This window comes from Neofelis nebulosa, chromosome 6 (genome assembly GCF_028018385.1).
Source record: "Neofelis nebulosa isolate mNeoNeb1 chromosome 6, mNeoNeb1.pri, whole genome shotgun sequence".
NCBI lineage: Eukaryota > Metazoa > Chordata > Mammalia > Carnivora > Felidae > Neofelis > Neofelis nebulosa.
In genome coordinates this window covers 25,077,106-25,087,441 of record NC_080787.1, presented here as the reverse complement: position 1 = coordinate 25,087,441, position 10,336 = coordinate 25,077,106, and the positions used below count along the sequence as shown (strand labels likewise).

At 47.4% G+C, this 10,336-nt stretch overlaps 1 protein-coding gene across 1 annotated transcript in view; it reads left to right on the top strand.

The window, feature by feature from the left end:
* Positions 1-9,300: 9,300 nt before the first annotated feature.
* RREB1 (ras responsive element binding protein 1) overlaps positions 9,301-10,336 on the top strand; it is a 183,528-nt gene continuing 182,492 nt past the window's right edge. The window contains exon 1 of the mRNA XM_058733096.1: positions 9,301-9,465. The gene's annotated coding sequence lies outside the window, so the exon portion shown is untranslated. The remainder of the gene's footprint in view (positions 9,466-10,336) is intronic.

Here is a 10,336-nt window from a genome sequence, read left to right as displayed (position 1 = left end):
ACAGAGCAACCTGACCGCACAGCAGGAAGAAAAGATAACAGCGGGGTTTTGTTGGTTTTTTACCCTTGCAGGGGAACTCCCTTTGTAGGCAACAGAACCCAGAGAGCAGTTACAGACAAATGCATATCTTGTGGTAAATGCCAAGGGGCTGCAAATTTCTATCACATCATTAATCAGGGGGTAGAAGTGGCAAGAGTTCTGGTGAAGCAGTGCCAATTTGGGAACACCAAAAAACAAACAAACCCCCAACATAATCTAGCAAAACCCAACAAATTACATGACATTTCAGACCCAGCAGGAGACAAAACCCAGACCCCCAAAGAGGAAGTGATGTATTCACCCTGGCCAAACAATGAAGTCAACACTTTGAAAGGAGAAAAGAAAATCAAGTAAGTACAAAGGGACAGCCGAAATTCCTTAAAAGAACATGGAGGATTGTGTTTGAAGAGACTGCATTTAGCAGCATCTTTCTCTCTCTCTCTCTCTCTCTCTCTCTCTCTCTCTCTCTCAGTCGCTCTTATTGGCAAACACTTAGGGGCTACTAGCGTCTGGAATGAGGAGGAGAAATGAAAGTCTCCTTCCCTTTACTAACAGAATACAAGCAAATGGCACACTCCGAGATCAACGTGGAAAGCATGGAGGGAGAGGGACATCACGAAGTGGCTATTGGGAAGATGGCTCAAGGACTCGGAATGCTAGTTATCCAGTGTAGGCCTAGTGGGAAGATGGCCCAACGACTCCGAATGCTAGTTATCCAGTGTAGGGCTAGAGTTGACAATTAAGATGTAATCTTCCGTGTAATGATGCTCCACAGTAATAGGACCTCTTAATCCCAGTTATCTCAAAGAAACATAAACATTAATTAGGCTGTTCCCAATGCCTCTAGGGGAATTCCATTTTCATCTTTCATTGAACTGAGAAACTGAGGTACAGAGAAATGAAGGAAATTGCCTGAAGGAGGGCTGTGTGAGTCAGCAGCCTGACCAGGAAGCCGGGGCTGTGCCTCCTCACTTCCTGGTTTCCTCTCTAAATAGTAGAGCACATTCCCTTCAAGAGGCAGCTCTCCAGGAGAGAAGGCAAAGGAGAGTCAGGTCATTCTGGGGAGGAGCAAGATACCTGCCAGCAGGCACACAGGTCAGCAGATAATTGAAATTTCTTCCAAGATGGGGCATTCCCCTTCCTTTACCAGCGTTTCTCAGCCTGGAGAATCAATCTATCCCCTGTCCTGACCTCCTGCTCCTTAAACAGGTGTCATCCCCGCTCACCATTCTGAAGCAATTGCCACACAAATTAGCAGCACTCTGTCCCTAAGAGCCCTGGAACCCACTTGTGGCCTGGTGTGTGCCAAAAGTTTCCGATGGCTGTCGCGCATTGTCAAACTCTGGCACATGGTTCGGCAAAGAATTTTGTCCTTCTGAACGGCCACCAGGAAGTTTGTTTGGCGAGCTGTCCCTCTGAAGCAAAAAAGGAATAGAAAAGGCTGTAATTGCTTATTAGAAGCCTCCAAAGCTGAGTGAAAGTTTAACCAGCTCTAGGGAAAGTACACACACACTACTCCCACAAATTGTTTGAGGACTTTCCACTTTTCAGTGCACTGGAGCTACATTCTGGAGCAAAGGGGCAGCAGCGACCATTCTAGAAGTTATATCACAGGTGGTGTAACATTACCTTCTGCCCACTGGGATCTTGTCAGCTATGCGTGCCTGGTCTATTTTGAAAGACATCTGGGCTTGCTACCTGGGACATGGGTAGTGTTAACAAATCAAGGTTCGGCTGACAAGAGTTTAACCTACCTCATCTGGTCAAGAACAACAGCAAGAGCAACATCTCAGCTGCTGAATTTGTGGTGTGAAACACTGCTTTTTCTTCAACATAAAATTTAGAGGCACAGCATAAACTACAACCGTAACCCAAATCAACCAACTTCGGAAGGAAAAACAGAGACACACCTTTTTAGTTGGATTTCTTCATTATTTGGGCAAGAGGGCAACCAGTATTATAAAGCTGAGCTCTTTCCCAAAGGCAGGGCTGAGAGCCAGCATCCCAGACAGGCAGGTGTAACAGGCCCCGGGTGTGCAAAGGCCCTGTTCATCATCTTGGTCTTATGTTTGGGAGATGCTGGCTTCTCTCTTTGCCACTGGCAGGCTACCCGTTCTCAGGGCCCAGTCTCATACTATATTTTCAGCTATTGCCACAAAGAATGCAGCCTCTCTGTCTCTCTGTGGGGGGTCTTAGCTGCTTTAAGAGGCAGCATTCTAGTCTTCTCACTGTCCTCCCAGCCCCCAGGGGGCCAGTTGTGGGGGGGGGGGGTTGCTACCTGACCATTAGCACATGCTCTCTGCATGCCACCTCACTGCTTCAGCCCCAGAAACCACTGTTTCTGGCCTTGCTGGGACACCCTCCTTTCTCCCAACTCCCAAATATAAGTGGCTCCTTTTAACTTCTGTACCAAGGGAGTGGTGAGGATTTATGCAGGCATATGGGAGATACCATACAATGTCAGCCCATCTGACTGCCTACGTTTGGTTTTTGTCCTCCTAATAAGAAAGGGGGAAGAGTTTATTGCTGGCAGATGATCCTCTTAGATTTTAAGTACGGGTGGTTGGAAACGCTTCATCTCCTTCCATCTCAAAATGAGAGAGGCCACTGAGAAAGATGACCAGATAAGTCCTCAGCTGATGGTAAAATGGCTTGAGGTCCAAAAAAGAGTTTAGAGGTGAGAGTGAATCCAGATCAAAGCACTCAAGAAAGGCTGGTGGTGAAGTCAAACCAAGAAGATGCCCCATTTTTAGCCACCATATGTGTCCAATAGTGAGATCTTTCAGCCTCCATATGCCATTACTGACTTAATAGCTATCGTGTACAATATCCTCTTAATTAACTTCTACTTAGACAAGTAATAAATAATCTCCCTTTCTATAGGAAAGCTAGGACTCATTCACCTAAATAAGATTTTCCCTCTTCTTTAAGGTAGTAAGATCAATATAAGTCTTTCAGAATCTTCCCTTTTTTGATGACTATTGCTAGAAGTGAAAAGTTAGAAAGGCCGGAATAATTAGGTTAAGTCATAACTAGCCCAGTGCCATCTGTGGGTTGAATGCGCAGATGATCTTGGTAACAGTTAAGCCACTTACTAACCTACTGCTCGCTGGGGAGAGATAAAGGAAAAAGTGACTAACGATGGATGGTCTAAGGAAACAGCTGTCATTATTTTGGTTCGGTTTACAGCAATTCTCGCTTTCTAAAGATAAGAATAAGCAGGTGCTTAAGTCATTAGACCCTGGGGCCGGTGAGGAGGCCAGCTCCTCTCTGAAGAGTAGTCTGTGCTGGTGGGGGGTTTGAAGCCAGACCTAGGTTCAAATCCTCATTCTGTCACTTACCGGCTGCATGACCTTAGGTAAATTACTTAACCTCCTTGACAACATCAAATTCCTCATCTGTCAAAGGGAAGAATAATAGTATTCACCTCATAAGGTTGTGAAAATTAGCATAACATGTCAGGTGCAGAGTAAGGCCTTAATCAGTGGCAAACAATCACTGGAGAATAAATAAAATGAAGATTTGTTAATAAACACAACTCTTCCAACTAATCCCACCTCCAATTATGAACTGGGAGCTCAGTGTATCATCCTTCACCCTGGAACCCCACTCAGCAATGATGCCATCTGCTAGCTTGCTGGCTGTAATAATCCAAGGCTAAAGGCCCTTAAAAAAAAAAAAATACCCTGCTGAAAACAGAGTGTATAGAAAGCAAGTAGAGAAACTTAGGGAATGAAAATTTACTCTGTATTAAGAGCCTTCGGAGACATTCTGCAAAACATTTGCATTTCTGACAAGACGCACCCAATAGTAAGTTTCCATTGGTGTAAAAAGTTCCCGCAGAGATCTCTACCCTGGGTATTTCAGGTCTCACAGTGTGCATGGATTGGAAAAACTCCTCTTGGCTTGGAGCACAAAAGTGAATATATTAAGTATAAAAAAAAGTGGCAGAGAAGGTAAGGTATGCCTAGAACTTCCGGTTCTAAAAGCCAAATGATAAAACAAATCCATGAAGGCATCCAATTATCCCTGGCACCATTTCATCTCTGGTGTCAGATAATATATAATGAAACAAAGAAATTATTATGTGTCTCCTGGAATAAAGAGAGAGAGAATTTGCTTTACCAAATGTATGAAGAAGCTTCTCACCTCCCCTAGAGACCTGGTTCTCCTTTTTTTGGTCCCCTCCATAGGTAAGATAGTACCTATATTTTTCATACTCATTGATTTAAGAGATACATAAGAAGAGAGTGACGGTATAAACTCAGAAAAGCTTTCTAATGCATTTGTAGTTTATCCGTTAATGACAAACACACACGTTTGGGCGGAGTACATTTCTATGCCACTCATTTCATCATTCAGTCTACAAAAGTGTTTGACACACAGAAAGCATCTCTGACCCCTTGCAATAACTTGGTGTCCCTGAGGGTGTTTTCAGCCACCAGCTGGGAGCCACTGACTTAAAGCACAAACATGATGTGAAGGCGGGAAGGGATGCTCCACACATCCTTAGTGTTTTCTGCAGTTTAAACAAGGTGAGAGAAAACTACTTTCCCCAAAACATCTGATCGAGTGAAGATACTCTCATTTGGAAACTAGTTGCATTTCTATGTGCTTGGAAATCCCACCCATGCTATAGTTTCCAGCTCCCTAGAAAACAGTAAGTATTGCCAATAAAATATTTATTGAATGATAATGACCTGGCTTATAACCTCCAGGGTGTCTATCCCTTTAATTAACCACATGTACTGTGTTGTCTTTGTGATATTTTGATAGTTTCCAGAAGCAGGTATACCTTATATGAATAGAAGGAAGGGGAAAAAAAATACCCAAAGTCACATAAAAATAGAACCAGAACTGTAGCTACCACATGTGTTTTAAGTATATTACCCATACAATTAAGAATACAGTATTATAAACCAGCTCTATAAATCTTATAATAAAAACAGTAACACACCAACTCTTCTTAGCCACAAAGAGGCCCTTAATACTATTATAGATTCCATGATAATGTGGCTTTGGGATTGGCATTGTATTTTGTAGTAAGAACGTTAGCTAACTGAGGTAAATCGAAGCACATCCCCTCTGCGTATCTAAAATGAAAGAGGGAAATCTTCTTGCAAGACAGGAGGAAGAGCAGCATGTGCCTGTCTTCAGTATTCCTGGAAATCCTTCGGATTTTTACTACCATCTAAAAGTGCTAAGAAAATTTAATTTTCAGACAGGGCTTCAGGCCTGGTTCTGTGGACAACACAATTGCGATTCTTTGCCTTCAACGCAGACCTAAACTAATCCAGGAGAGTGAGGAAAGGTCTGCGTGGGTGCGAATACAGTTTGTAAATTTTAAAGGTGCTAGCCTATGCAAATGTCAGCGATTACTGATTACACTTCTCCCTGAACTTGACTCATCTGGTAGGAGAAATAACTTTCTGAAATGGCCAAAAAGAAGGTATTTCAACATTATGAAGAGATTCCCCCGCCCCCCTGGGTGATACACAAACATAGAGATAACAGTATAACACACTCTCACATACTTACCTCCTAGTTTGGGTGTCTGGCATCTTATTTCATTTACAATCTTCATTTCCCCTGAACCCCCACCAAAAAGAAAGCTGGATTATTTTAGTAGCAGACATCATATCATTTCAGTGCAAATATTTCACTATATATGTCTAAGACATGAGAACTTTTCAAAACCAGCATTAATCGCAAACCCACTTATACTTAAACAATAATTCCTTAATAGTCTCTAATATGTGCAAATTTCCCCAAATGTCCTGTATTTATTTTTTTCCTTCAACTTTTAAGGATAGTGGCTGTTTTTTAAGGAACTCAGCTGAAATCCCCTTGCAGTTCCTCTTAGAAATATTTCTTTAAATAAGTGCTTAGTCATGGGGCATTTTATCACAGACTCAACAATCGCCCTAGGCCTTTACTGAGATGGCCCACGCTGCACAACAGTAGAAACAGACTCTACTAAGGCTTTTCTTCACTGTCTCTTACCACAGGGCAGCACCTAACAGTGCAAAGGGCTGAGAGTCAACAAACTTTGATTCTAATCTTAATTCAGTCATTAGATAACTGTATAACCTTGAGCAAATCCATTCTCTTCTCTGTGGCTCACTTTCCAGGCCTGTGAAATGAGGGGGTTAGCCTGTGCAATCTCTACATTTCTTTCTGGCTCTCGAAGTTCCAGATGTTTGATTTTATGTTTAATTAATTTCAAGTACTATATCTTCATGATGTTACCTGCCAAGATGGGAACAGGTCTCTCATAGAAGAGAGCAGGGAATTTGAAATCATCAGACCAATCAAATCCTGACTTGAGTTCCCTTGGGTAAGTCATTAACCTTTCTAAGCCTCAATGTCATACTGCATTACAATGATTTATTGTATTTATCCATCTCTCCTACCAGACGCAAACTTCCACAGAGCCGGATTTTCTCATATTTGTCTTTCTATCATCAAAGCCTAGTGTCATGTCTAGAACCTGGTAGGTACTTGATACACTCCGGTTACACAAACAAATGCACAAGTATCTAAGGGCAAGAGTGACTGTCCATCAACCTTACAGGATTATAGTACAGTAAAATGAGCTAGTATATGAAAATGCACCTTTTCAATTACACGTTTTAAAACGTTAAATATTATTTGTATTAGAAACATTCCAAATAGAGTATTTTTTTCACTTATAAAAATCCAACCGTGCCTCTCACCTTTGCTAAGGGATGAATGACAGGTTTATTTTTTATGCTAAATTACACCTTTTTGTACATTTTTTTTTGCTTCCTTGCTTTTTCTCCTTCTTTCTTTAAAAAAAAATTTTTTTTCTATGAGCTTTTGGGGTGGGGTGCCTGGCTGGCTCAGTCAGTTGGGTATCTGACTTCGGTATGGGTCATGATCTCACAGTCTGTGGGTTCAAGCCGCACATCAGGCTCTGTGCTGACAGCTCAGAGCCTGGAGCCTGCTTTGGTCTGTGTCTCCCTCTCTCTCTTCCCTACCCTGTTCGTGCTCTCTTTCAAAAATAAACATTAATGAGCTTTTGGGGTGATGGGAGTAATTGGCTAGTAGCTTAGTGCCATTTAATAAAGCATTTTTATCAGCTTCTACAAATCAAAATAATGCAGGACGTAGTGTAACAGCAACAGTATATATCAGATACATGAATTTTCTGATGAACTGCATGTTCACTGGGATTAGTTCCCTAAAAATAATACTGATTGTTTCTAATATAACTGTGAACAGTTCTGTGAATATTTCCCCAAATGGTCTCTGTCTTTTGTGTAATGATACTCAACTTAGTTTATCATTTAATGACCTCTGATCACACTCAGGTACTATTTTGAAATGTGAACATTTTTCCTTAACTGTGTTCAAATCTGTCACAACCACTAGAGCAGCATTTCCTGAAAGGAATACTAATCTTCAACATAATGCTCACAAAAACCAGTGACTGGACGGATGCATTTAGGGAAGTCTGCATATGATAACTTCTTGGTGATTCACAATCACCTCAGTACACAGAAGATTCTGGAAAGTCTTGCTATGAAGATATGTGTTGCATTTCTTTGTTGTATAACAAACTTGTGTATCTCAGCATTTCTCAAACTTCCTTATTTTCACGTACTAGTGAGAAAGAAAACCACTGCCAAGTAAACTAGAATTCAAAGCGAAGACGCCATCAAATGGGACATCAGAGATGTTAAAATTCAAAACCGTGTGCATCTCAGGATCAATGAAATGTGGTATATGACCACGGAACCTCTTTTTTGCAAACATCACCCGTGGCCATACTGAGGCTCCAATGTTCTCTGGAACAACACTCTGGAAAACCAGGCTCTAGCCTAGAGTTTTCACAGTTATTTCAGAGGAAGCAGGTAAGAGGCTATCCTTTCCCATTAAGGATAAGAATTGTTAAGTAAAAAGAAAAAAAAAAAAGCAATTTTTGGTCACCCATTTTAAGTGTGAAACAGACCTTGTTCAGTTAAAAATTGCCAGGTGCATATCACAATGTAACTGTCCAGCTGTCCTCAATGAGCATGTAAATCTCTTTAAATTAAGATGGCATGTAATTAAATCATTCAGCCGGTTGATGGGCTCCTCCACGCAGGTGGCTTACTTTCACTTGAAGTAACCCCCACACCCTGAAGTGTCTCAACTTCACGCCACCGCCATTAACATCTCTAGCTCTTCACGGGCTAGGCTGGGGCGTAAAGCATCAGTAACTCTACACTGAGGCAGATGAAGTATGTGAGTGTTGGGAGAAGGTTGGAGGGACTCGTAAATCTGCTTCCAGGGAAAGGGTGCGGTGGATGGCCTGGGCTCTTCCGCCCCCCCCTCCCCCCCCTTCTCCCCTCATGCCTCAGTGCACAGGCCTGGCCCCGGCAACCCGCTGACATCCTTCACCATCTTGCCAATCCGACGGCTGCGGGAGCGTGGGCATGACTTCGGGGACAGCCTGTACCTCTCCAGGCTGGCCCAGGTCCCCCACCTTCCCCCTCACGCCTAAGTTTAGCCCCCGCTGACGCTTCTGAATGTCTGAACTGGGCGAATGCATCTTTCTGGACGCGAATCTGGGGCTTTCCCCAGGCTCTTCGGGCTAGCAGGACCGGCTGGGGCCTCGCGCCGTCCTTCGGGCCGGCCGGAGCAAACAGCCCATGACCCCGGGAGGCCCGGGTCACCTTCACACTCGCCTCGGCCCCGCATTTCCCCCGGGGCCGGGGCCTGCCTCCCGCGGCGGCGCCCCCCTCGCCCAGGCCGGAGCCCTGGGGCGCCGGGAGGAGGGGACTTGTGCGGGCTCGGCCGCGCTTCCCAGGGCGCTGCATCCGCCGCCGAGATGCTGGCAGCCGGGGGACGGCCTCGCGCGGCCCTCTCCTTATTTATCCACCCGGCAGTTTCCATGGCTCCGCCGCCATCCTCCGCCCCTTCCTCGAGCAGAACCCGGCAGCGGGAGCGGGCCCGGCCCGGAGGGGGCCGCGGGGGCGGGCGCGGCTTGGGGCCCCAGGGCTCCCGGGCGGGGGCCGCGCGTCGTTTCCAAGCCCCGGGGCGCGCGGGGAGGCGCACCCCCCGTCCTACTTCCCGGGCAGCTGTACCACTTCTGCAGTCCCAGCCCTCCCACCCCATCCCTGCCCCCCGCCAGCCCGCACCCCAGATCTGTTCCCCACCGGGCCCGGCGCCGGGGCCCCCGAGCGCAGCGCAGCCCCCGGCCCGGCCCGGCGGCGCGGGGGAGGGGCGCGGCGCAGGCAAAGTTGCTGAGTTGCTTTGCACGCTCAGAAGTTGCAGCTGAGACGGCGGCTTCCCGCCCCCTTCCTGGACTCCGCGGCTCGGAACACACACCCACCCGTCACCACCCGCTACCTGCCCTCGCCCCTGCGGCCCCGGCCCGGACTCTTCAGCATCCCCTCCCGGTGCCCGCGAGGAGACCAGGTTTCCAGCGGAGTCGGGCTGGGGGCGGACGCACCCCACCTTCCCGCTCGGCGGGGAGTGGGGGGAGGAGCGGGGGGGGGGAGGGAGGGGTAGGCTCCCCTCCACCCAGTCGCCGCGCGGCCGTGGTGCTTCTGCACTTTGCAAAGCTAAGCGGCCGGGCAGGCGTCGCCCACCGGCACCCGCGCCCTCGTCCACCCCAGCGGGGTTTGCGGAACGTGCGCGGGGAAGCGTTCCCATCCCCTGCCGCAGGGGGCTTCGCCTGGGCGGCGGGAGGGGCTCTGCTAGGAGCCGAAGTCGCCAACAGGTGCTCGCGAGCCCATGTGACCAGGGAGGGGCCGCGCAGGGGAAGCCGGGGGTGGGGGCGGGGGCGGGCTCCCTCCGGGTCCCCAGCAGAGCCCGACGCCGGGTGCACCCCCGCCCACCGCGGCTTAGGGAGGGCTCGCGGGTGGCTCTGCGGAGCGCGGGTGCCCTCGCGGCCTGCCCGGCAGGAGGAGGAGAAGGAGGAGGAGAAGGGGGAGGGAGGGGATGCGAAAGTGGGTCAGGAATGTAACTGGATGCTGCGCACCCCCACGCAGAACCCCCCCCTCCCCCTTGCCGGCAGAGGCGGCCAACGCCAGCCTTGGACAGCCAGTCTTTTGCTGTTGTGGTTCCCCAGCATTATCGGTGGACGGTTACCAGGGGATCCCGAGGGATGTGTTTCCCTGTGACCCTTTGGGAAGAAAAACTTAGTTGCCTCAGTAACCGAGTTTGGCTTGGATGCAATGATGCAATGAATGTTCTAGGTGAGCCTGACCAGGACGAGGCTGCCGTGGCACTAGGGGGTGGATTAACTTTTCTTATTACTGAACCAGGACGTGAAAGGAAAGCGGGG